At 34.8% G+C, this 23,269-nt stretch overlaps 1 protein-coding gene across 4 annotated transcripts in view; it reads right to left on the bottom strand.

Annotated features, from left to right (window-relative positions):
* The window catches only part of LOC149806681 (uncharacterized), a 237,866-nt gene that overhangs the window by 118,668 nt on the left and 95,929 nt on the right, over positions 1–23,269 (bottom strand). Inside the window, exons 3-4 of one of the 4 annotated variants that reach the window (XM_089956447.1) lie at positions 15,811–15,968; positions 13,905–13,986 (exon numbers count right to left, since the gene is read on the bottom strand). The exons of the other annotated variants lie outside the window; for them this stretch is intronic. The gene's annotated coding sequence lies outside the window, so the exon portion shown is untranslated. The remainder of the gene's footprint in view (positions 1–13,904; positions 13,987–15,810; positions 15,969–23,269) is intronic. 4 annotated transcript variants of the gene reach the window in all.

Genomic DNA, 23,269 nt, shown 5'->3' with positions numbered 1-23,269 from the left:
AAATGAAAGAACTCGTACTTGAAGTTAGAGGTTGGCGGAAAAAACTTACCTTCTATATATTATTTATATACATGTGCATGATTCCGTGAGATGGTATGCATTCATAGTCGTGGATAATAATTTTAGGTCTCTCAAGATATTATTATTACGTCCACCAAACAATAACTTAAGTGTTGTTTCATTGACGAATATAAGTTTGGCTGACTCTAGTATAAAAAAAAGATAATTTCGCTTCCAGACAATCGGCACTCCAAAACAATACTTTTCATATTTAAGTCTATTTTCTCTTCGATAACTAAATGGCACGCGGAAACCAGAATTTAATACGTCCTTATACAAGAGTCAATCCTGCTCATCTTGCAAATAATACAGAGGCTGTATGCAACTATTGACCGGTCTGCAAACACGGTTGCGCTGATAGTGGAAACTGTACTCATATGCATAATTTGGGTCTGTAATAGATTCCCAATAACGGTGGACATGCAAATCAAGTATGTCTTCACGTATGTATTTGTACATGTATTTACGTATGTCTTCGTGTATGTACTTGTGTCTACGCTCATGTACAAAGATTGTTTCGTAATACATATCCAGTAATAGTGGTCCTGTTGTTCACCACTCGAGTATTTGATAACAAATCATGATAATAGCCACTGGATGTAATCAGGTCGTATCCAGAGCAGCATCTGGGGAAGGGTTGCGCACGTTTATTGGGTACTGTTCACATTTTGAGTAAATAGACACATGCACTTTTGCTTTGGTGCACTTTTTAGGAAGGACATGGTCCATTTTGAAATTTTGGACACACCACGACCAACTATTGACCTGATCCGGCCCTGTTTATCTGCGTTGCAACAAGGCTGTATCAGTGTTGGTATTAGCGGTTGTATTTGTGCAATGTTGTTGCGGGTTTTTATTTCACGCTAGGCTTTACATAACGGCCAGCAAAACTGGTTGTGGATGAACCCAGAAATACTCCGGTAAGAACCACCGACCCATGGGAACCTACTGGGAAGGTTTCTCACATATCCACGTTGGATGAGCCGGCGACTCGAACCTAACGCGGACAAAGGTTAGATGGCAAAAATCGGTAAAGGCGAGCGCGCTAGACCACTTGACATTTATACATTGTATCTGTATTTGTACGGACAATATCAGACACGTGAGTTGTATGATAACAGCTGTTTTGTTGGTTACTGGTCTAGATTGCAGTCTTATACCCATCATGCATCTCCTCTTGCACGTGCATGTGATATGAGGACAAAGTCATGGCGGTTAGAGGGGTATTAGATTACGTTATCATAGCCCTAGAGAAATAAAAAAAATAATCAACTGTATGATCATACAACTCAAAGTGATGAACACATTCGTAAAATATTTTCAACTTTGATTCAGTCATAAACACTAAAAGTAAACTAAAATGGGTTCCATATATCGCACACAAAGACGCTCTTTCTGCTCTATGCACAAAGCGTTTCTATAGCCAGTAATGTGGTGACTTGCCGTTAAATTCTATACATAGATACATACATTTCACAGTATTTGCTTATGTTTGATAACCTTATACATAAGGATAGCTGGGTATGTTTATGAAACGATAAACAAGTCCAAAACGTGGCTTTGATCAACAAATGAAAATTGTAATGAGTACATCGCTATCAATTAAACTACAGCTCAAAATTTCGTGATTACAAGTTTCAGTGATTTTACCTCAGCGCAGGTGTATCATTTAATGTCACCTGTAAATCTTTATGAAATTGGCACGCATGCAAATTACTGTGATGTATACCGGTATAATCAATTTCACACACGGAGACACAAAATGTGAACCAGCCAAACTTGTAATGCATCTCAACTATTACTTATTGAAAACTATTCCCAGCTGAGATATATGTTAATTGTCAGAAGTCAAGTGAATCCTTTAGAAAATCCCCCGTCGGTTTGGTATGCATTCATCGGCCTTTAATATACTATTAAGCATAATCCAAGTCAAATCGCTTTTTGGCGTTTAAATAGATTTTAGTAGGCCAGAATCAAGTAAACGCCATATAGGCTTTGAGGAAAAATGTATTAAAAGTTCTTGAGATTTTTCTTAAACGTCACATATATTCAGCTTTTCAATATCCTGGACAGAAATCCGCATTCTTCAACCTTGAGCAAATGAAAGTGCTGGGGTGGAGGTAGTCACCAAATATATACCTGCGTAACTCGAACCAAACGCAAACAGAATGGACCCAGATCTGTCGTCGGATAAAGTGCCGTCAGATATAAAGCTATGCTGTTTCGCTGAGCAATAGTAGGACAAACAGCATAGACGAGGATCTGCTGGCTCATTGTGGACTGCAGATCTGTGCTATTCGCATTGGCAACAATTTAAACATGGATAAATATGTTTGAAAGCTGAAAAAATATATCTAATCTGAATTGGTCTACCTACATGAGGAAGGAACAACAGCTTAATTTATTACTTTCTTAATGATTGACTCTGAAAGACGAAACGATTGTTGTACACAAGAGGTTTTTTGGTGTGCTGAACAGCAAGTCAACGTACTTTAAACTCGTCACCACTGAGATAATTCCGCAGAGGCAAAACCCTAATGCCATCAAACTGTTTTAATACAACAAGTAGACAGTTGTGGTAAAAAAAAAAACAGAAAAAACAAAGACAAAAACAAACAAACAAAAACAAAATAAAAAAAGAAGCAAGAAGCCAGTCCCAAAAATACTAATTTATGACAAATTTGCATTTGGAATTAAATACCAGCAACTATGAGATCGCTGTCTGGTATCGCACTTTTACTAATGGAATGAGATAGTAAAGACAGTAAGACAGTACAGACAAACCTGCTGCAAGAGACACCACTGTTATACATGCCCAGAATAACACAATGCGTTTAAAACCAATTCTCAACATAGCAGCAACCTTTATATTACTGTCAGATTTACCCAGTCCCGAAGGCTGCTCTCTTATACAGGTATAGTTGTTGTAGTAAAGTTTCTTGGCTTGCTCGTAAGTTCAGAATATTTTCACCGTTTTTCATCAAGTATCGATTGGTTTTAATTTATGGAATACACCATGTGTTAAACTACAATTATACAATACCGTTTAAATCACACAAGTGTTTACACAATGTATGTTAAGCACCTTGCCACTTGTTAACATCGTTATAAGTAGTGCATGTGTGATAATGAAAAATGCTGACACCGCTGGCTTGTTTGGAGAAAATAAAAAAATACACATTGATATGCCTTGTATTTACGGGATTCATTTAGTATCAAGCTTGCATTTTTCAACATTTTGTTAACAACAACAACAACAACATTAATAATAATAATAATAATAATAATAATAATAATAATAATAATAATAACTCTAATAATAATAATAATAATAATAATAAATCTAACAACAACAACAATAATAATAATATTAATACTACTACTACTAATAATATTAATATTATTATTATTATTGCATGGTAAGTCAGCACAAAAACAGCTATAATGCGTTAATTTAAAAAAAGTCATAATTAAAACGTCAATGTTTCTGTGACAAATTCCTAACCAACAAAATCGTCCCGTTCTCAAAATGTATGTTCACTGCAAACGTAGCTACTTCATTTCTTTCCGTTACCTTTCAGACTGGTAGAGGCATCATTAGCACACACACACACACACACACACACACACACATATATATATATATATATATATATATATATATATATATATATATATATATATATATATATATATATATATATATATATATATATATATGTGTGTGTGTGTGTGTAGTTTATCTGACATATCTTATCCATATACATTGTCATCCTGTCGTGTTACTGCTTTCGTCAACATAATATCATGCCGATACTGTTTCATGGAAAAGAGGCCAAACATAATTTGTAACTGCTTCACATACTTTGTCACCAACACCTATATTAGCTTCTCCTCTAACCATTGTCTGGAAATGAACAATAAATAAAGAGGAGATAGTCAAAATCTAAACAGTACGTTGTGCCACACTAAGTGCCTGTCGTTTTAAATAGTTCTATTGAATTACAATACGGCAGCTAGTTAAGGGTCAAATGGGTGAATATATTACTTGGATTTAGACATGTACGTCTTTTACTCATCTGGGGAAATAACTATAAAAGATGACCATGGAATCAAGCATCTTATATTTCGAGCCAAGTATAATTGTTATGTACACCCAGTTGCATTTTGTGCTCTTTCTCCTCGCCATCGCGTCGTAGCAGGGCTAAATGTCGAACGAAATAAACTCATAATGCCTTCAACATTTTGTTACTATGACAAACATGCAAGTCAAAATATGCTTGAATTCTGAGCGGCTGTACACTACATATTTACAGTGGTCAAACAGTACTTGTATGCCAAGCGAGCTATTACCACATTAAGCAAGACATACGGTGTCTAACACTACCTTCTAAAATTAAATACATAAGAATTTGTATGTAAAGTAAATGGTACAGGGCTAATTTTTATAAAATTGTATTGTTCTTGAGGCAGACAAAAGGTTCATCAATATGTCCATGGTATTGATTAGTCTGGGCGTTTCCCCTTTTGCCGAAAAGGATATGTGATCACATGTCATCATTCCATTGTATTGCAACCATAACATGCATCCGGGTTTTAAAACTTACTATGACCCTCATTTCTGGAATGTAAAGAAAATATAGACACTTTAATTAGGTTTTTAGGCATGGACATGAACAGGGCGGCTCCTAGATTATGCTTAATATAAACCTTTTGTCAGGTTGGAAAATCTGATGCTGCATTCAGACACAAAACATACAAGATTTGATTAATGAAGTTCGTCCAATTTGATTAATGAAGTTCGTCGTAAAACTGAGGCAGTATCTCTTTTTGGGTAGAAACTAAATACGTACGTACTGTTTACTGGAGGGAGCAAATAACCTGTACGTACATTTACCCAGGGATCGAATAAAACCATTACGTACTGTAATTCAGATTTGTAAAATTTAGTCACGACCGTAAATTGCAGTGATTATTTATAAATAAATCTGTGTACTTGTATAGGTTCCATTTTAAGATATTAAGAGTGATAAACTTGCGTAGGATCTATACATAGCTATGATCAAATTATTAATAATAATATTAGCCGTGAACATGTTGACAAATTTTGGGGTAATTTCTCATTGACTGGTAGGGTCAGGTGGGTTCTTAGAAGAATTCAGTATTTTCCTATAGAAAAGGTTAAGTCATGTGGGTTATTTTACGATGTGGGATATGTACAAATTGTCACGGCGAGAGGAGCAAAATGCGTTTCTACCTCTTACGCATATATTTTAGTACGTGGAGCTGGTCAGTTTTTGAATATTCTTATTTCTTGTGTTCTTTTTGTAATATCAAGTCTGCAGACGTATTTAATGTGTTTTTATATATTATTCGAGAGGAAAGATTTGTTTAGATTATTAATTGGAATTACAAAGTGCTCATTTTACTAAAATATTATGATCTGACTATTGTAAATTATTTAAAAAAAGTTCTGGATAATGCCATTTTGATACATCAGGACTGTTGGCAGACCAGTACATTAGAGGATCTGAAATTCATTCTGAACTTTCGATTGTTTCGGACTGGAATATAACTTTTGTAAGGACGTTTTTGGATTCAATTCATAATACTGTACGTTCTTGTTACATTTACATTTGATAGTTTTGATAATTAAATTATATTTTAAGTTTTACGAAACTTGATGATTTTGCTTTTGTCTGTTACTTAGCTTATGACTGTAGAGTTGTAACGGTACTTTTGCTCTGTCTTTCTGCATCACGGAAAGGTCAATACACGTTATAAGGTTTTAAACCATGAGGGTGTAGAGAAATCTGTAGTATCTGAAAATGGCCACATATGTTTCATATTACAATTGAAACGATGAGCTATTTTCGTTTTCCGTGAACATGGAATGCTTAAAGTTATTCAGTGCGAAGGAGTTTTAACGAATATCGAGATTACTTAATTTTCTAAGGAACAGTCCGTAGATAACTGCTGATGAGGTCTTTGCGAGTTTCTTATACCCATCACGGTGACACCACCGATCCACACTAATAAGCTGTAAAACTTGGATGCTTTTCTGATGTATTGCCTTTTATAATTAAGGGAACGACTCTCTTCGAATTTCACTTTATTTACTTTAGATTCGTGAGTACATATTTTGCTATTGAAATGTCCAACAGGCAAGGAATTTGAAAACAAAATCTGTAGAAATGTGTTTGAAAAAAGATTCTACTACTGTTTCGTCGTACATCCAAGCATGTGTTAAAAGCATAAAAAATGGAACAGTTCTTCTAGAAGCCCCGCAACTCGCAATGAAATTTGGTGATAGAGCTGGGGAAGGGAGCTTTCGAAATTGCGCCAGGGCCTCCTGCAACGGCAATCCGTACTGCGAAACACTAAAATACTGAAATGTATTTATCAAAATAGCTTTTGCTTGTCAAGTTTCACAGAAAGTAAATAAGTTTCTTTTCGTGCACAACAATTTATGACACTGAGGTCATAACGCTGTGCAAGGTCTTTATATAACAAAAAAATATAATCTCAGAAAAACTAACTATAACAAATATACATCCTGCACTGAAATATAAATCATAGATATATGATGAAAAACTACTTGGGATGTAGTTTCTTTCAATCATCACACGCACACACACACACACACACACAAACACACTCTCTCTTCATAGATATAACATGTATATTAATTGTAACAGTTATAACACGTCTAAAGGAAAACTAGCACAGTACCTTTGTAGATTATGTCTCGTGCACAGAGAGCTGTCTTGCTAATTATACTGCGTCCATTTTAAATATATTGTCAGAACAAAGGAACTTAGCTCTATATGGCAGCATTTTAGTAAGCGTAGAAAGAAATCACGAAATTCAAATATGTGGCAGCATTAAGGTATGTGTAGAAATTTTTTAAAAATCTATCGCAGAATAGAAGTGAATTGATGACATTGAATTATATCACAGCAATATGCTACGTATATAAAAATAATGATGACACCGGTTATTTCATACGTCATTTCCTCTGAACAGGAATTAAAAATTCCCCATTAAAGTTACTGATGTTATCGGACTGCAAGGTTATACTATAAATATTTGGACAATTGCTACTGTTATCACTGTTTCTCAAGAATAACTTGTTCATTGTGCAACTTAAACGGTTCGAGAATACAAGTGAGAATCCCTTTGTCATAACCGTTGTATCCCTGCAAATGCGCTGATTTATCTCCCCAATCCCCAAGCTAATATACTTTCAGAAATTTTAATACATGTTAGTTAAATATAATCGTGTGTTCTATTAATCCCATATATCCAAAACGGATGTGTTGCCAAAATGTTCGTTTATCATATTGTAACAATGTTGATATTTCCAAGTTAAACGTAACTGTACAGGACACAGATTTGCAATGCTAATGCAATCAGATTAGTACTTGAAATAGGATGGTTGACAACTAGTGTGTTACTTAGTACAACATAAAACAAGCGAGGAAAAAAATGTATTTACATTGTTTCTAAACTACTACTGCTGTTACTGCGCACTACAACGACATTTATTCTAACAGCTATTACATGGTTGTCCAATACACATCCCGCGGGCCAGAATATGGCCCGCCAAAAGCGTGTGTCTGGCCCGCCATCCCGTCATAACTTGTGCCGACTGAGAGTGAACAGATGTTGTTCAGACTGAGAGTGAACAAATATTTTCCAAGTCTTTAAACGGCCCCCTGGGTGATTATAAAAATGCGATGTTCCCCTGCACGCGTAAAGGTTGGACACCCATGAGATACTAATAATAATTGCTGTCTGCCCCTGTGCCCTGGAAACGCTCAGAATGTGAGAGATTCCTGGGCCCCAGCTGGGGTTCCGTCACACAGGCTCCTCGCCTTCTTGTTTTAGACCTCACCCCATCCCCACCCAATGTCAGGATCTGCCATGAGCAATATTAGTAGCTGACGTTTGTTAATAGTAGTAAGTGCATGCAATAAAATAATAGTCTAGTAGTAGTTGTAGTTGTTGTTGCAGTAGTAGTAGTAGTAGTAGTAGTAGTATGTCTGCAGGGGAGTATGTAATTGTCGAGATTGTTTAAATATTTGGAAATTTTGACGCGTCAACAACTGATTGAATTTAATCTGTAATCTAACTAAATTACTCTGCAAGCTGTCTGGAACCGTCAAGTCTTTTGTCGTCAGTTAAAGCCGTCCATATCAGTTCTTGTCTTCATTTGCAATCTAAATAAAGCGCATCGGGGGGTATGAAAAAATAATTATTGTATGTAATCATTTATCGACTATGTGGTGACATCTTTGATAGGTTTGTATGGCTACCCTTTATACACAAATATGCTTTTGCAATTGGACGAGATAAAGCGAATTCTTTGACAACACAATGTACACATAAATCGCAAAATCACCCAAGAGGTTTATACCAAACATATGTTCAATTATATAATATGCCAGTCTTTGTTATGGAGAACTTTATTACTTTTCTGCAACCCGATATCTTGTATCTTGACGATTGTATATATTGTAAGATCAACAAAACAGATACAAAAGACGTCAAACAACAATTACAAGTGAATAAAGATCTGGCGACACCAGTATTCACGGCCCCTTCATAACATTACAACACGCAAAAAGGTAGTCTTCCGTCTATCTATAATTCCAGCGTAAAACAATCATGGCTGCTTGCTAGCATGAAACAGCTTGAGATTTGTCTCTATAATTCTAACATAAAATAATCAGGGTTGTTTTATAACATTGCTACATTAACAAGCAGCCTTTGTTGTCTCCCTAAATCAAAACTAAACAATATTTCAGACGTATCAGATGGTACGATTAACCCTATTTAAAACACTTGAAATAGGTTGAATTCATTTTAAAGTTTAAAGTTGCCTGGGCCTCTTCAATAATAATTATTCCTTTTTTTATTGGCGCTGTAATATGTAGCAGGTGAAATGTACCGAGTCATTGTAACAAGCATTTAGACCGGTTCAAATCGCATCATCTCACGCAGAAAACGTGAAATTATTAGTTCGTAGTACCAAAAATAAATTAACTATGTCTTCATGTGCCCTTCATTTATACTTTCACAATATTTGTAAACACCGGTTAAGAGATATAGTTATGTTATTTATTCCTTGAGATTAGCTATGAACTTTAAAACTATTTGTAAGTATAAGAATTGAATTTCATATTTTACAGGATCCATGACGTCGTGATGTTTGAAAATTACTTACACTCTATGTATTAACTGCCTTCACATTGCTTAGGTCCTTCATGCAGTGTGTAATCCATTTTGAAGCTTCATATCAATCCTATAAAACACCGACTTTAATTGTTGTTCTTTGGGGTTAAATGCCATTCTTTTAGTGGATGATAGGCTATACATGGCGGTCAGCCTAGCTAGCGGATGAAATACCCGAGAAAACCTCAGTAAAAACCACCGACCCACGGAAACTTACTGGTAAGCTTTCTCACTTACCCACACTGGCAGAGCCCGAGATTCGAACCCACGCAGACAGAGGTGAAATGGCACTGATCTGTAAAGGCGAGCATTCTAGACAACTCGACTACACAGGGCCCCGAACTTTAATTCTTCAATGAAATCGCAGCTCACATAATCATAAAATACATCTATATGATATAAGTTACTGTACCCAAGACATTAAACATAATTGTGACCTAGTTGTTCCAGTGAACTCTTACAATTTTATACATAACATGATGGGCTCTTGATTAGTTTTCCGACGTGTAAGCGAAGGAGGTATGGTGGTGCAGGACTGCTATGAAGTAATCTGGCATACGCAATTCAGGTTTTATTTACATCTACAGTCAATATATTGCTAAATCTTAAATGCAAGGTAAAGGTATAGGATCCTAGTTGTACTGATTTAGAATTGTTATGTAACCAATATTTCATCAATACATACACTAAATTGAACAGACATAAAGAACAAATTAATATAACAGCTCATACTGTGGTCATATCACTAAACAAATTAAACTGGGAACGTGCTGGTACAAAAACAGTGAAGGTGAGATGTCATTACATTGTTTGGTACATACATACACATATGCATACACACACACGCACGCACGCACACGCATGCACACACGCACACACATACATACATACATACATATATACATATATATAAAGGCACACACGTAAGTACACATATACAGGCATGCATGCATACAGACATAAATGCATGCATACAGAAGGAGCTATTTTTATAAATTTCTGGAGATGACTTTCGACATGCTTACAAGGAACATATCATTTGACTAAAGCAATTTTAAGATGGAAATGAACTTCAAATGCTTGGTTGGGAAGACTAGTTGCTCATGGGGTATTTTTAATGTTAACCTTAAGTTCCTCAATTCAGATTTTACCTGAAATTTCAACAAATTCAATTAGGTTTTTATGTATAAATGGTCCCAAATTGTACTATCTGGTACAAAACCAACAAAAAGTTTAGAAAATTTTAAAGAACACAGAAGCTGAAAATACAGACAAATTAGATTATTAACTCATTAACCCCTGGAGGCGGTCGCCGTTTTTGCCTGAAATGCGAGTAGGAAACACATTTTTGTGTCTGTTTCTGAATACATCCTAATACTTCGACTTACAAGAGATTTCCGATCAAACTAATGCCCAGTTGTGTTAGAAACATCGCTTTTCATTGGCTGTTTCGCTCGCGCATGAGCATAAGGGTAAAAGTTGGAGTTTTTTTCGCTTAACGGACCCATCATTTTCGTATAGAGACCACTCTTTATTCCCAATTCCCATCTTATCCTACCTTTTGCAAAGGTTCACCTGTCTATGTGAAGTCGAGACCAGTTATGGTGTAGTAGCATATGAAAGTCACATAGTTTCCATTCTTTTGTCAAGAAATATGACGGAACGCCTTTGTTTAAATGTGAAAGAGATGAAGAACTCTTGATTTCTTGAGGTAAGTCATTTCATTAGGTAACTGTTGAAGAATTTACCTTCACGTGCGAGACAGCAGAAAGAAATGATGTAGTTGCATTTATTTCTCAGAAAATTCGCGATAACAAATATTTTTTTAAAAAGTATAGAATCTGGTCTCAGATGAGGAAGGACTTTCTTAAAGGTTAATAATGTAAAAATCTGTCTCTAGCCAGAGTCACTGTACACACACCCGGATATATAACCTCTTGTATGTCCTGTTACTATTCTTGCAGCTTATTTTTGGAAAATGTTAAATCTGATCGATACACCCGTCCCAGTCAACATCGGCATGTTCGAATATGGGTCTAAGAAAGGTTATATGCATATTTTTAAGATTGCATGCTTACTTTTAATATACAATAAGTGTTTGCAGCCTTTGGAATGACATCAACGATGTCTTTACTCCAATCACTAACTTTCGACAAGGTAATCACAAGGTGTTTAAAATATTTGAAAATGTGCTTGGTGTATCATCATATACAAATGCTAGGGTTCACATTAGTATGATTGAATAAGATGGCTTCATGTTTTGATGAATTTGTGTCGAGCAGTAGAAGCTTGGTCAATATATTAATAATTCCTAGTCCTCATTCACTGTATATTCAATATCTTGAATATCTGTTGATAGATATGGGAGTAATATCTGAGAGAGCCATCATCTGTTAATAACATGGTCACAGTAGATAAGTTACCCGTAATATCACGTCTACTGTTTCCCCATATAGCAGATATCTTTTCCCTCAAGGATCTATTGAAAATAGGAGCAAGTGGCCCAACAATGGAGTTTAAAATACACCTGACAAACTGATGACTCTGTGACTTCTGAGATCAATTCTACTGCCATGTCAAGATAAAGCGGTAATATCATAAATTTCATCGTTCCTAATAAGAATATGACGAAACATCGCTTGAATTTCAGTTTTAATTCAGATAGCGATGCGCATGTTAGAAACGGACATAAAGTAATTATTGAAACAAATTTCGTTTTCGGTGTGTTTGAAACATTGAACGCATGTCAAGGTTCTCGACGATAATTAAATGGGATATTTGGTTAATTATAAAGTCTTTAACTCGCAAACAGATATACGCCGTCTTTTTCTTGAGATTAATAACCTGTTTCTTAATTTTGTACATATTAGTCCTTTCGCTGCCTTTTTTTGTTTATTTTAAGAGCAACTTTTTATAGCGCTGTTCCTGTTCCTATAACACAAACAAATACCTTACTTATTACTTACGCATGAATTTCTCCCGAAATGCACAACATGCCACTGTCCACTGATAGTGGAACGCATTCCTGGCGAGTGAGTCGATTTCCGCCAGCTTCCGGAAGTACTTTGAAACAATAATGTTCAATGGACACAATCTTAGACCTTTTACGACAGTGCGGTTTATACAACAAATTTTAAGCATGTGTAAGGATTTTACATGTGATACCATTTTCTGTTTTTTATTTTTAATATAAATTTCACAGAAATTTAATTTAACATAATTTAGGTTTTATGATTTGCTATTTTTTTTGTTCTTAAAATTTGCATAAATTTGGAAGGGTTTGTCATTCTAATATTTTATACAATTCAATTTTACAGTTTTCCAACTTTACCTTTAGTTGACACGATATAGCCACTAAAACATACATACATACATACATACATACATACATACATACATACATACATACATACATACGTACATACATTAATACATACATGCATGCAGTATACTTAAGGATGATATTATGATACCAAGGTTCGTCATTTGATCTATTTATAACCTTCTTTCGATGAATGAGGTTCATTGATGCAAAATGAAGATGAATTATGAAAGGTTATAACATATTTTACGAATCTGACAGGTTAATGTTTTGATGACTTCGAAAAGATATGATTTGCTTTGCTGTCTTTATATGAAATCATTGAACTTTTTAAAATGAAAAATGCTTCTTTGCATTTCAGAAGATAGGAAACGTGAAAAATATGAGTTTTTCCTCAGTTTGACAGTAAAGCACTGATACGTCAGTCGATCAATCTGATATGGTCTGTTGGCCTGCACATTCAAGAAATGTTTCTAAAGAAATTGACAAGTACAAAAAAAGAGAGTGAAAGAAAACCCCAACTATCAATACCAAAAAAAAAAAGCAAATGACAAATATTCCCCAACTCCAAAGTCCCCAAACACAACCAAATAAATAATTCAAACTCAGTAAGCAAGAAAGCAATGCTATCGTTCAGTACAGATTTTCTTCGATACAATTAGTCTATGATATGCATATTTTAATCGGTTAGCTTAACAGAGTTTGTAGAAAGCTTAGGAATGGAAATATTATATTTTCTTGATTTAATGATATGAAAGGCATCACTGCCTTCACAATCCAACATTATAACAAATATTAAAACTGATAAATTTCCAGACCCGTATCCTATTTACATAACTCTCGGTGCCGTCTTGAAGGGACAATTCAAATTCTTTCTCTAGGCAATAGTCAAAAGACTGAATTTGGTAAACATTTTGTTTTCTGTTCAGGCTTTAGTGCTGCTTTCGACTGAGTACAGACAGCAGTCTTAAATAGTCAGCAAAGCTCCAAGAAAAATTAGAGAAAAATATTAATGATTTTCTCACGAAGTAAAGTATGATAAAACAAAGTCAGATGGGATCGATTAGTATAGTGATACCCGCAAAAACTATTTTACGAATTATTTTAAAAGGCAAAGAGGCACACTGAGTTTGCTGCATTTGACCTAAATCTCTGCAATGACTACAGCGTCACTGCAAAACATTTACAGACTTGTGATTTATATCGATAAGACTCGACGTATATTTTATTTCAAGAGATTACTTAAAAAGTACTTGCTAAAATATTAGTTTAAAGAGATACTTACACACCATCAGGGTTTCACTGATAATCCTTAGTTTCTGTAAGTAGTATACTTTTGAAATTTACAAATTGATGATATGCATGTCCTGAAATAGAAAACTTTCCACCGTGAGAATACTCACATATACGAAAGACAATTAACTGTCATATTTTACGCGACACTTGGTTGACCATACTGTATAACAGTGCTCTATTGCCTTCAAGAGCATTGTCTTTAATTTAGACGTGTCGTAAATGTCGCATAAATATCTGCTCTTGTGAACGATATAAAACATAATTGAAATTTATTTCTATGAATTCAACATTTGTAAATGTAATTGATAACCGCATGGCATAAATGAAAAATTATTATCTTATCATATACATTTAGTGCAAGTCAATTTAAGTGACATAAATATAACTTTAATGACAAATACGCAAACGTAGATGACCGTCAAATACATAAAAGATAGTAATTGTCTTGCGACGTAGCACAACAAAAAAGGATAATATTTGTCTCGAGTTTTGATTCGTGGCGCAACAAAAAGGATAACAATTGTTTTGAGTCGTCACAACGAAAAGGATTGCAATTGTTCTGAGTCGTCAAAACGAAAAGGATTGTAATTGTTCTGAGTCGCCACAACGAAAAGGATTGCAATTGTTCTGAGTCGCCACAACGAAAAGGATTGCAATTGTTCTGAGTTGTCACAACGAAAAAAATAAAAATTGCCTTTGCTCGTAGCACAACAAAAAGGGGTAATACTTGTCTAGAGTTTTGAGTCGTGACGTAACACAAAGAATAACGATTGTTTTGACTCGTCACAATGGAAAGGATTGCAATTGCCTTGATTCATGGCAACACAAAAAGGATTGTAATTGTTTTGAGTCGTGACAACGAAAAGGACTGAAACTGACTTGAGTCGTGGCACAACAAAAAGGATAGCAATTGTTTTGAGTCGTCACAACGAAAGGATTGTAATCGACTTGAGACGTGGTACAACAAAAATGATTGTAATTGTCCTTGAGTACTGGCATGCATTTTCTCAAAGGTCTATAAAACCCTTATTCTTAACAATTACAAGTGTTTATAATTGTATAACATGAAGATTAATTTCTAACTGTTCAAAAATTCAGAAGTGTTTATGGGTATAGGTGGTAATTCAAAAAGTGTTTACATTTGAATACACGTGGTAATGAACTTGTACATGTTCACATGAACACAATACTCTCTTCCACCCGTCAAAGTGATGTTATCCAGGTTCCAGATGATGAAATTCAAAGTTATCATTTATTTCGTCTAAAATGAAGACTCCTTTAAAAGAGACATGTTCAGCTTTTAAGTAACCGGCTTATCAATAGGCAAACAACACCAAGAATTCAGTACTAGAATGATGGATAGTAGTCATATGCAAATAAGAAATATTCCTACCACGATTACCCATTTAGAATATAACATTCTTAAGCGACGAAAACCACAGATCCATTATCACAATGGTCAACGTGCAATAGTCTGACAAACTAGGGTCTTTTCATACTTCAGCTGATTTTTTTAATTCACTAGCACATAATTGGATTGCATTTTTAAACTACAAAACCATAGATCGACGATATCATCGCCTTATTTGCGGAATTGTATTAGAAAAGCAGATTAACTCCAGAGGTTATGGGGCCAAACTTTGCGGTTCACCCTCTTTTGGAAAATCTCTCTTAATAATCGTCTTCACTACTCAGTTCATTGCTTTTGAAATACCACATGGGGATAACAATAACTGTATCGCTATCATCTGTATTTTGCCAGCTTTGTGTTTTACAGTTTAGATCAGATAAATAATGCAAAATGTCACCAATTATAAATTTCAAGTAGAGAGGTTATGAGTATTATCAAGAATAAGACCTTTTGAGCAGAAAAGGATAAAGAAGATTTGTCATACCTTCATGTCCAACAATAACGACGATGCATTCCTGCTTACATCAAAGAAAAGCCCTGCTGTGTCTCTTGTATTTAATGGTTTTCACAATAATGTGTTCCCTTGTATGAAAAAGTACAAATCCTCACGATAGAGATATATTTCATTCCCAGGTGGCGCCACTGTACAGAACACGAACGAAGAAAATAACGACTGTTAGTGACGTGCTCAAATTATGCATTTCTGCAGATGATGTATTTTTCATTGCTTTTGCGTCCTCGAGTAATTTGACAAAGTTTAAAAAGTGAATAAATTTAAAACATTCTATTTTCTCGCATTACATTTTCAGATTTGAGGCACACCTGAGCTTCTGTATTCTTGCCAACAATAATTTAACATAGAGGCAGGCGCATTTAAGTATCTGTGTTCGTACTAACAATAATTTTAACGGAGAAGCAGGAACACTTAAGTATCCTTGTTCGTACTAACAGAAGTTTAGCACAGATGCACACTTAATTATGTATTCGTACTAAAAAATATTTTATCATATTGGCAGGCACACTTAAGTGTCCGTGTTGGTTCTAACAGTTTTGTAATGAAGAAGCTCACCAAAGAGGACAGACCTTCGACAGTAAAACTAAGCTACGGAAGTACAACCGAAATAAAATTATGTAGCTAAATTCTGGAAATGGTCCAGGGGAAGTTTTAAAGAGTCTTTTCTGTTCTCTGAATTGTTCAAGATAATGTACAAAGGAAAGACATAATTCAATGTGCTTTTATTTTGACTGAATATTTCTTTATTTGAGGTTTGCCCAACGTGGATAAGTATGCTTCACGAAAAACCAAACTACCGTGACGAAATAATCATTATTCTTCTGATTTTCTTCACGGATGCATTATACAGCGTGGTATTTATGTTTAATAATAGTTCGAAAATATTCAAGTGCGATAATATACGCACCGACTTGCTGAGTGGAGTATTTTGAACTCTAGCGGAGACCATGATGGAAACGTGCTTCATTTATCAATCTGACATACCTATGTGTTATACATTCAGGCCTTGAATTTAAATAATTGCACGGACACGTTTCTTGCCTGTATACGTTTGACAAAATATATCTGCCTTTTTTGTTCCGACACAGCAGTTAGACGTGTTTGTATTAGAATACACTGTCCTCGTCTTTTTGAGGCCAAATCGGCACCAGGCTACATTCATGGCGATGCAGCATGCATTTAAATTTGTTTCTACAAATATCTATGCGGCAGAAGTATTGGGATTTTCTTCATTAGACTAACTTTAAAACGGTGACACAAGCAAAACTGTACAAATGACACCATAACTCCATACGTGTAACAAGGTATAGAAATACCACAGGGATAACAGATTGGAATAGCATAGGGTCATAGGGATAATCAAATAGAAACATCATTGGAATAGTGGTATGAAAAAGGACAATGGATAATGGTATGGACACGTTATACCAGTCCTATAAAGGTATACCATGGTAATAATGGTATTAAATATCTTGTGAATAATGGTACGGAAACGTCATAGGGATAACTATATAGAAATACCATATGATCATTAATGAATACATCGTGAAATAATGGTATGGAGACATCATAGGGATAATAGCATGGAAAAATCATAGGGGTAATCTTAGAGAACATCATAGGGACAACGGAACGGAAACATTATATGGAAAATGGTACGGAAATAACACTGGGATAATGGTATAGAACCATCATAGGAATAATGGTATGGAAATATCTAATATGTAATGGTATGGAATTGGAATAGAAATGCGCTGTATTACCGGTTATCACGTTTGCTAAGCCCATGTATTAAGACATGTATAATTGCCGCGGCCATGTGTTTGATGTCTAAACATTTTCCGCGGGCTAGAGTTAATCTCTTAAGCATGTTTACCGTAACCCGACAGAGAGCGGAATCTTGAATCGACACATGCGATAGATCGTGCCAACTGGACAAAGGCTTGCCGTATCACACCTACAAGTGAAAGGTTTGTTCAGAGATCAGAGGAAACCCATGGTGTGAACAGAGCGTGTTCTCATCCGTCAAAACGTGGATAGACAGCAAGAATGACATTGTCCGCAAAGTTTGACTGAATCGGTTCACAGCGATATCCACTCGGAATTGAGATAGAGGGTGTGATTACAATTTTGATTAAAATTATAACTTCATAGCTTTATGCAAAAGGCCAGTAGTTCTAGTGGCACATGTACAATTGTACGAACGCCACTTAAATTCTAAAAATCAATCAATGTCAATCAGTAGTTCTCCTGGGAAGATTGCTGAGCAAATAGGATTACTCCGAGAAAGCCGCTCGTAATTTGGCTGTAAAACTTAGAAATAAATTCTAAGGAAAGACAAAACTTCGAGAAGGAAGCATTTTTAGGAGACAGAACTTTCGGTTCAGCTGAGTCCCGAGTCTCCAAGAGGTGGAGACGGACGTAAGACTAGCAGACCAGTCAGAGTCGACCAAAGTCAGGTCGTTGAAGAGAAGGTGTATAGAAGGTGAAGGAGAAGGGAAAGGAGTCGAGGAGGAGAAAGTGGAGAAGGAGTATGGAGGAGTAGAGGAGGAGAAGGAATTTGGAGAAGGTCGGGAGGAAGAGGAGAAGAAATTAGGAGGGGAGAAGAATACACAGATGAGTATAATAATACAAGGACAGGTGGAAATCTATCTCACACAACTAATCCAGTGAAGCAACATGCTATTACAGGGTCGAGTGGAAGGAGAGTACTTGGGAAGTTTGAATCATTTGACTATTGAATTGTTATTAAATTGTTATTCGTTAAATTTCACTTTTTGTATATTCAATCATTTAACAGACGGCATTACTAACAGGGGGCTTGGAGCGTTGCATCTATCTTTCACTAATTTAACTTTGAACCAAAATCTGGCCTGGGTGGGACTTTTATAATAATTTAAATAAAATATTGGTAGCAACCCACCCCAACCATAGCAACCATCACACTGCTATAACGTTTTACCGCGGTATCTTTTCCCGTTGGTACGTACCATTGTACGTTTTCTACTCTACGGATACTTCTGTCGTTCCCTTCAGTAGGGAATGTACGAAAATTCCCTAGTAATGTTGTACACAATTAATGATATTTAAAGCATGTTTTCATTTTTCGTGACAAAATAATTAAATTCTTTTTGACATAACAGTTGTATTTGTCACAAATTTATCTTGACTTTTACGTATATAATCGTATCTATGATCCTTTAGTCACATGTTTGAGACGCGTCACACATGATATATTGGTGACCAAATCCGAATTTTGGACAAATTTTATATTATAAAAGTCATTATTATTTGCTTACTTGAGCATGTTAATGTTGTAGGTACTTATATGCCTTTGTAAGACTGGGAATCATCCTAAAGTTTTCACAAGAGCAGTTGATTTCTGTTTTAAGTTTACGTCATTCTCAAGTCCACTAAATATTTTCTCGTTTATCGTGTACATGTGTTTTGTGTCTACTAACCGCGAGCACCCAACTGAAAGTTTTCATGCTTATTATATAAAAAAGTGTATATAGTAAAGTGTTGGGTTCACTGTTCTATTTAATCAACAAGCTCTCCAACGACAGCACAATATTTGTCACATGCTGGCAGCTCTTAAGTTACGTGTTTAGGCTCGAATAAACAGTAACACAAGAAAGAGTGAAAACAACAAGCTTTAAAAAATATATAACAAACAATTTATTTATTTATTTCCCTGGAAAAATTCTGTAATAATTAAAATATATGAACTTACGGTTTGCAGAATCAAATCCAAAAATAATCCAAGAATAATCCACGAAGAAAATGTTTGAAGTCCTAATATTGAAATGTTCTTATGATTCAAAAGTTCGAGTCCCGACGAAGAATCCAAGAAGGAAGGCCATGGCGTATGCTGTAGCCTGTACTGTTTTGAAGTCTACAGTTCCTTGTAGAAACATAATAATTAATCCTCCAGTTGTTGGAAATCCCATTTTTTTTTTCTCAAGAAATGTCCTTGTTTATAAAATCTGTATGAATACAATAATATTTCCAGAGAAAGGAATTAATCTTTTAAAGTCCAAATAATCTGAAGAAAAAATTAACAAATAGCTCAAAACTCAAAAGTTCAATACTGGTCAGAACAGAAGAAAACAACTTGACATCAAATGTTTAAAAGTCCGGACTCTGATCTCTCTCTCTCTCTCTCTCTCTCTCTCTCTCTCTCTCTCTCTCTAAACATCACTATTAATAATAAGTATTTCGGCATTTTGGAAATGCCTAATTGCGAAAAAGAGGATCACGTGATCATGTTTACATATAAAATAAAATCACGAAGCCCCTGTATGTCATTGATAAGAACCAATCATTTTACACAGATAAAATGTTGTTTACTTGACCCTCAATCAAGGCCAGGAATTAAGTCAAAAATAGAAACAAGTGTTTCTATTGTTAGGTATTTATGGAAACATTCAAGTCAAACTATATTTTCTGGAAAATATCAAATTTCTTGTAAACAAAATTACATTACATTGACATGTAAAGAAAATAAAAAGATTCCAAAACCCACGAAAAAATCAAATCAAATCAAACACAAAATAAATCAAATATAACTTAAATCAAATATACGTAACACGGTCATAGTTTAAATTTTAATCGTCTCCCATTAGTTACATTTAGATTACAACTTATAAACGCAATGCAAATTCATGTACTTAATGACCGTTTAATTTTCTGGAGCGGGGGTGCGTAATGCGATTTTCCTTTAGAGCCGAAATATTTTATTTCCTTTTATCTCAAGATAATTCAGTGTTTCTTTCAAATAATATAATGTGTAAAATGTGGCGTTATTTTAAACAGCGCGAAATGTTTTATACAGCTATTGACAGATAGAAATTGTTTTAAAACGTGTCAGGCCACTGCAACAGAGCAATAAAGTGTTGGTCTCTAATAAAGTTGCGGTCTACCGTGGTACGTATCGCGTTATGGAAATTATGTTGATAATTGTATGGAGCATCATTATGATAATTGTATGGAGCATCATTATGATAACGATATGGAATCATCATTGTGATAATTGTATGGAGCATCATTGTGATAATGATATGGAATCATCATTGTGATAATTGTATGGAATAATCATAAGGATAGTTATATGGAATGGTCTTAGGGATAATTGTATGGAGCATCATTGTGATAATGATATGGAATCATCATTGTGATAATTGTATGGAATAATCATAAGGATAGTTATATTGAATCGTTTTAGGGATAATTGTATGGAGCATCATTGTGATAATGGTATAGAATCATCATAGGGATACTTATATGGAATCTTCATAGGAATAATTATATGGAGCATCATTGTGATAATGATATGGAATCATCATAGGGATAATTATATGGAATCGTCATAGAAATAATTATATGGAGCATCATTGTGATAATGTTATGGAATCATCATAGGGATAATTGTATGGAATCGTCATAGGGATAATTGTATGGAGCATCATTGTGATAATGATATGGAATAATCACAGGGATAATTGTATGGAATCGTCATAGGGATATTTGTATGGAATAATCACAGGGATAATTGTATGGAATCGTCATAAGGATATTTGTATGGAATCGTCATAGGGATAATTGTATGGAATCGTCATAGGGACAATTGTATGGAATCGTCATAGGGATAATTGTATGGAATCGTCATAGGGATAATTGTATGGAATCATCCAAAGGATAATTTTATAAATCATCAAAGGGAAAGTTGTATGGATACTATTACGACTCTATAGTCTTTAAATAAGTAATAGAAAAGAGCGAAAACCAGCAAGTTTTGTAAAATTCAACAAATAATTTATATCTCTAGAATACAACGTGAAATTTCAAACGAACTTACAGTATTGCGAATCAAATCCCAAATATTATAAACAGTTTTATCACAAGCTATAATAAAAAAGGTTCTAATTATATTCCAGTGGTGTTCGAAATAAGATCCAGCACTGAAGGCGTTAATGTGTCTGTAGTTTTGAATATACCAATGTACCAGTAACCTGAAGTGTGATGATGTACTAACAGTCTTCCAATTAATCATAATAAATCAAAGATGTCCTTGTCTGAATTCATCATAATTCCAAATTAATGTTTCTATCCAAGAATATTATAGATAAATACTTTGTATTTCCAGTGAATAATAATGTGATAAATAATCCCACCCAAATCAAATACTGAAAACAATGTCCTAAACCAAGAGCCAAAAAATGTTTACCTCTGTTGATAATGATCCTAATATTTAACCCACACTCATAGAGTAAATATTAGCTATGTATTATTTGTTTACCAAATTACAAGTTACTGGTCAGGTAGACAATTAATTTTGTTTTTGAACAAGGTCAAGACCAAATTAGAACTCTAAAAATCATAATCATGGAGAAAAATCAAACAAATACAAATTAAATATACATAATAATACATCTTCTGGACAATGGTATGGAAACGTCATAAGGATAAGGATAATAGCACGGAAAAATTATAGGGATAATGGTATTGAAACACCATTGGGATAATGATATGAAAATATCTTGGGGATAATCGTATGGAGACGTCATAAAATAAGAGTATGAAGAGAACAAAGGGAAAATTTATGGAAATATAATAGGGATAAGGGTATGGAAATATCATAGTGATACTTGTGTGACATCATATGAATAATGGTATGGGAACCTCGGGGTTTGAAACTGACTAACGCTAAAAAGAGTTGTTATATTACGTTTGAAATGTATTTCATTTTAATATTCTCAACATATAATAATTTAAATACAGTATTTAATGGGAACCCTTTCCTATGAAGCCTAATTGTCTGTCACTCGGTGAATTCTCCTCTAAGTTAAATCTTTAGAATTATAATTAAAAATAAGTTTTTGTGGTTCGGAATGGCACGTGGTTGAAGCGATCGAGTTTTCATCATATATATGTTGCCCTATTTACATTTACTATATTTTGGTTTCATAAGTGTATGCATACAAAATTCATTACCACCATAAATACTAATGCAATTGATACGTATATGATGGTAAGGTCAATGCAGATTCGAACTTTTATAATTACTGCCTTTCCATGCTATACCATTTGGAATAAGGGCACTATAGACAGTCGGGGCCCCGAGTGGCCGAGTGGTCTAAAGCGCTCTTCGTTACGGATCACTGCCATCTCACCTCTATCTGCGGCGGTTCGAGTCTAAGATTCAGCCAATGTGGGCATGTGAGAAAGCTTGCCAGTAGCTTCTCGTGGGTCGGTGGTTCTTTCCGGGGTTTTCCGGGTTCTTCCTCCACCATTAATACTGGCCGCCATGTATAGCCTATCGTGCTGAAAAATGGCGTTAAACCCCACAACAACAACAACAACTATAGACAGTCATCATTTATCCGCACGTGATGATGCTTCTAAAAATGCTACATTGGAGAATTCAAAT

This window comes from Sinohyriopsis cumingii, chromosome 1 (genome assembly GCF_028554795.1).
Source record: "Sinohyriopsis cumingii isolate HCF-2022 chromosome 1, ASM2855479v2, whole genome shotgun sequence".
Lineage (NCBI taxonomy): Eukaryota > Metazoa > Mollusca > Bivalvia > Unionida > Unionidae > Sinohyriopsis > Sinohyriopsis cumingii.
This window is presented reverse-complemented; position numbering and strand designations above follow the sequence as displayed.